The sequence below is a fragment of the Oncorhynchus gorbuscha genome, linkage group LG06, assembly GCF_021184085.1.
Source record: "Oncorhynchus gorbuscha isolate QuinsamMale2020 ecotype Even-year linkage group LG06, OgorEven_v1.0, whole genome shotgun sequence".
Lineage (NCBI taxonomy): Eukaryota > Metazoa > Chordata > Actinopteri > Salmoniformes > Salmonidae > Oncorhynchus > Oncorhynchus gorbuscha.
Genome location: NC_060178.1, coordinates 38,735,114 through 38,741,113, shown reverse-complemented (window position 1 = coordinate 38,741,113; position 6,000 = coordinate 38,735,114).

Genomic DNA, 6,000 nt, shown 5'->3' with positions numbered 1-6,000 from the left:
ATCAACCTGTTCTGTCACCACAGAAGAAGGCCACAGTATGAATATACTGTATATAGAATATGAAATGGTAGGACTGGTAGAAAATATACAGGTAAAGGTCAGTGTACAGGATACTTAAAGACCAGTAGAAAAACATACAGTGTTTAGGATGAATTGGATATGGTTACCTGAGGAAAAGTAAAGAAAGTATTAAATATGTATAATGGTGAAATAGTGAAGAACCCATAAAGGTGGTGATATAAAATATATATATATATATATATATACACACACAAGGAGGTCACCTAGAAATGTCCTTGTTTTTGAAAGAAAAGCTAATTTTTGGTCCATTAAAATAACATAAAAACATAAGAAAGTATTAAATATGTATAATGGTGAAATAGTGAAGAACCCATAAAGGTGGTGATATAAAATATATATATATATATATATATATATATATATATATATATATATATATATATATATATATATATATATATATATATATATATATATATATATATATATATACACACAAGGAGGTCACCTAGAAATGTCCTTGTTTTTGAAAGAAAAGCTAATTTTTGGTCCATTAAAATAACATAAAATTGATCAGAAATACAGTGTAGACATTGTTAAATGTTGTAAATGACTATTGTTGCTGGAAACGGGTGATTTTTAATGGACTATCTACAGTTGTGGCCAAAAGTTTTGAGAATGACACAAATATTAATTTACACAAAGTTTGCTGCTTCAGTGTCTTTATATATTTTTGTCAGATGTTACTATGGAATACTGAGGTATAAATACAATTCATTTAGGCTTCTATTGACAATTACATGAAGTTGATGCAAAGAGTCAATATTTGCAGTGTTGACCCATCTTTTTCAAGACCTGCAATCTGCCCTGGCATGCTGTCAACTAACTTCTGGGCCACATCCTGACTGATCAGCCCATTCTTACATAATCAACGCTTGGAGTTTGTCAGGCATTGTGGGTTTTTGTTTGTCCACCCGCCTCTTGAGGATTGACCACAAGTTCTTAATGGGATTAAGGTCTGGGGAGTTTCCTGGCCATGGACCCGAAACGTCTATGTTTTGTTCCCCGAGACACTTAGTTATCACTTTTGCCTTATGGCAAGGTGCTCCATCAACTGTTACCAAACTGTTCCTGGAAGGTTGGGAGAAGTTGCTCTCTGAGGATGAGTTGGTACCATTCTGTACCTTTTGCAGAATATCAGTCTGTCCCTGATGTTTTTCCTGGAGAGAAGTGGCTTCTTTGCTGCCCTTCTTAACAACAGGCCATCCTCCAAAAGTCTTCGCCTCACTGTGCGTGCAGATGCACTCACACCTGCCTGCTGCCATTCCTGAGCAAGCTCTTTACTGGTGGTGCCCCGATCCCGCAGCTGAATCAACTTTAGGAAACGGTCCTGGCGCATGCTGGACTTTCTTGGGCGCCCTGAAGCCTTCTTCACAACAATTGAACCGCTCTGTAATGCAGGTGAATGAGGACCCAAAAGCGACTTAACGAAAACAGAGTCTTTATTCCAGTCTTAGACAAAAGTGATATTCCTGGATATTATCTTGGTGAAAGCAAAAACAGGAAAACTGAAATCCACTCGTCAGTAGAGAGGAATGACTGGAGACTCGACCACAGACTGCAGGTCGCTTCGGGAAGGCACCGGCCGTAGCTGACATAGACAGCTGCTCACACGCAGCATCTGAAGAAGGTAAAACACGACAGGGCGAAACAAGGACACAGAACAGCGAACATCATACAAGGATCCGACAAGGACAGAAGCGGAAAACAGAGGGAGAAATAGGGGCTCTAATCAGAGGGCAAAATAGGGGACAGGTGTGAAAAGAGTAAATGAGGTAGTTAGGAGAATGAGGAACAGCTGGGAGCAGGAACGGGACGATAGAGAGAGAGAGCGAGAGAGGGAGAGAGGGAGGGGGAGAGAGGGATAGAAAGAGGGAAAGAACCTAATAAGACCAGCAGAGGGAAACGAATAGAAGGGAAGCACAGAGACAAGACATGATAACCAATGACAAAACATGACACGCTCTCCTTGAAGTTCTTGGTGATCCAATAAATGGTTGATTTAGGTGAAATCTTACTGGCATCAATATCCTTGCGTGTGAAGCCATTTTTGTGCAAAGCAATAACGAAGGCACGTGTTTCCTTGTAGGTAACCATGGTTGACAGAGGAAGAACAATGATTCCAAGCACCACCCTCCTTTTGAAGCTTCCAGTCTGTTATTCAAACTCAATCAGCATGACAGAGTGATCTCCAGCCTTGTCCTCATTAACACTCACACCTGTGTTAACGAGAGACTCACTGACATGATGTCAGCTGGTCTTTTGTGGCAGGGCTGAAATGCAGTGGAAATGTTTTTTGGGGAATCAGTTCATTTACATGGCAAAGAGGGACTTTGCAATTAATTGCAATTCATCTGATCACTCTTCATAACATTCCGGAGTATATGCAAATTGCCAGCATACAGACTGAGGCAGCAGACTTTGTGAAAATTAATATTTGTGTCATTCTCAAAACCTTTGTTCACAACTGCACTTAGGTTGTAGTCATTAAAATGTTTTTCAATCACTCCACAAATTTCTTGTTATAGTTTTGGCAAGTCGGTTAGGACATCTACTTTGTGCATGAAACAAGTCATTTTTCCAAAAGTTTACAGAAACTAAGTTGACCTTTCTAGCGCAGGGGTTCCTCGACAACATTCCGCTGAAAAGCCAGCGAGCGAAATTCAAAAATATTTTTCAGAAATATGTAACTTTCACACATTCACAAGTCCAATACAGCAAATGAAAGATAAACATCTTGTTAATCTACCCATCGTGTGCAATTTAAAAAATGCTTTACAGCTAAAGCACAACATATGATTATGTTAGGTCATAGCCAAGTCAAAAAACCACAGCCATTTTTCCAGCCAAAGATAGGAGTCACAAAAAGCAGAAATGTAGATAAAATGAATCACTAACCTTTGATGATCTTCATCAGATGACACTCATAGGACATCATGTTACACAATACATGTATGTTTTGTTCTATAATGTGCATATTTATATCAAAAATCTCAGTTTACATTGGTGCCTTACGTGCAGTAATGTTTTGATTCCAAAACATCTGGTGATTTTGCAGAAATACTCATAATAAACAATGATAAAAGATACAAGTGTTATTCACATAATTCAAGATTGACTTCTCCTTAATGCAACCGCTGTGTCAGATTTCAAAAAAACTTTACGGAAAAAGCATAATCTGAGAACGGCGCTCAGAACCCAAAACAGCCAGAGGAATATCTGATCATTTTGGAGTCAACAAAGTTAGAAACAACACCATAAATATTCACTTACCTTTGATGATCCTCATCAGAAGGCACTCACAGGAATCCCAGGTTGACAATAAATGACTGATTTGTTCAATAAAGTTCCATAAAGTCAGTCATTTATGTCCAAATAGCCACTTGTTAGCGTGATCAGCCCAGCAATCCATCTTCATGAGGCGCAGGCACTTCATCCAGACAAAAACTCTAAAAGTTCCATTACAGTCCTTTACAAAAATGTCAAACGATGTATGGAATCAATATTTAGGATGTTTTTAACATAAAATATCAATAATGTTCCAAATGGAGAATTCCTTTGTCTTCAGAAAAGCACTGGAACGAGAGGTAACTCTGTCGGGAGCACGCGTCATGAGACCAAGGCACTCTGTCAGACCACTGACTCAAAGAGGTCTCATGAGCCCCTCCTTTATAGTAGAATCCTCATTCAAGTTTCTAAAGATGGTTGACATCTAGTGGAAGCCGTAGGAAGTGCAACTTTATCCATATCTCAATATGTATTCGGTAGGAAAAGCTTTGAACAACTACAAACCTCAGATGTCCCACTTCCTGGTTGGATCTTTCTCAGGTTTTCGCCTGTCATATGAGTTCTGTTATACTCACAGACATCATTCAAACAGTTGTAGTACCTTCAGAGTGTTTTCTATCCAATACTAATAATAATATGCATATATTAGCATCTGGGACAGAGTAGGAGGCAGTTCACTCTGGGCACGCTATTCATCCAAAAGTGAAAATGATGCCCCCTATCCCAAAAAGGTTAAACAGCTTGGAAAATTCCAGAAAAAGATGTCATGGCTTTAGAAGCTTCTGATAGGCTAATTGACATCATTTGGAGTCAATTGGAGGTGTACCTGTGGATGTATTTCAAGGCCTACCTTAAAACTCAGTGCCTCTCTGCTTGGCATCATGAGAAAATCAAAAGAAATCAGCCAAGACTTGTAGACCTCCACAAGTCTGGTTCATCCTTGTGAGCAATTTCCAAACGCCTGTAGGTACCATGTTCATCTGTACAAACAATAGTACGCAAGTATAAACACCATGGGACCACGCAGTCGTCATGGCCCTCGCTTCATACTCGTCGCCAAACCCACTGGCTCCAGGTCATCTACAAGACCCTGCTAGGTAAAGTCCCCCCTTATCTCAGCTCACTGGTCACCATAGCAGCACCAACCTGTAGCACGCGCTCCTGCAGGTATATCTCTCTGGTCACCCCCAAAACCAATTCTTCCAATTCTTCCTTCCACCTCTCCTTCCAGTTCTCTGCTGCCAATGACTGGAATGAACTACAAAAACACTTATCTCCCTCACTAGATTTAAGCAACAGCTGTCAGAGCAGCTCACAGATTACTGCACCTGTACATAGCCCATCTATAATTTAGCCCAAACAACTACCTCTCCCTCTACTGTATGTATTTATTTTGCTCCTTTGCACCCCATTATTTATATCTCTACCTTGCACATTCTTCCACTGCACATCTACCATTCCAGTGTTTTACTTGCTATATTGTATTTACTTTGCCACCATGGCCTTTTTTTGCCTTTACCTCCAATATCTCACCTCATTTGCTCACATTGTATATAGACTTATTTTTCTACTGTATTATTGACTGTATGTTTGTTTTACTCCATGTGTAACTCTGTGTGGTTGTATGTGTCGAACTGCTTTGCTTTATCTTGGCCAGGTCACAATATTAAATGAGAACTTATTCTCAACTTGCCTACCTGGTTAAATAAAGGTGAAATAAAAAAATACAGCTCACATTTACATTTACATTTAAGTCATTTAGCAGACGCTCTTATCCAGAGCGACTTACAAAGCTCAGGAAGGAGATGCGTTCGGTCTCCTAGAGATGACCGTACTTTGGTGCGAAAAGTGCAAATCGATCCCAGAACAACAGCAAAGAACCTTGTGAAGATGCTGGAGGAAGCGGGTACAAAATTATCTATATATACAGTAAAAAAAGTCCTATATTGACATAACCCGAACGGCCGCTCAGCAAGGAAGAAGCCACTGCTCCAAAACGTTCATAAAAAAGCCAGACTACCGTTTGCAACTGCATGGGGAAAAAGATCATACTTTTTGGAGAAATGTCCTCTGGTCTGATGAAACAAAAATAGAACTGTTTGGTCATAATGACCATCGTTATGTTTGGAGGAAAAAGAGGGAGGCTTGCAAGCCTGAAGAACACCATCCCAACTGTGAAGCACGGGGGTTGCAGCATCATGTTGTGGGGGTGCTTTGCTGCAGGAAGGACTGGTGCACTTCACAAAATAGATTGCTTCATGAGGCAGGAAAATTATGTGGATATATTGAAGCAACATCTCAAGGCATCAGTTAGGAAGTTAAAGCTTGGTCGCAAATGGGTCTTCCAAATGGACAATGACGCCAAGCATATTTTCCAAGCAGAATTGCTTAAAGACAACAAAGTCAAGGTATTGGAGTGGCCATCACAAAGCCCTGACCTCAATCCCATAGACAATTTGTGGGCAGAACTGAAAAAGCATGTGCGAGCAAGGAGGCCTACAAACCTGACTCAGTTACACAAGCTCTGTCAGGAGGAATGGGCCAAAATTCACCCAACTTATTGTGGGATGCTTGTGGAAGGCTACCCAAAACATTTGACCCAAGTTAAACAATTTAAATTCAATGCTACCA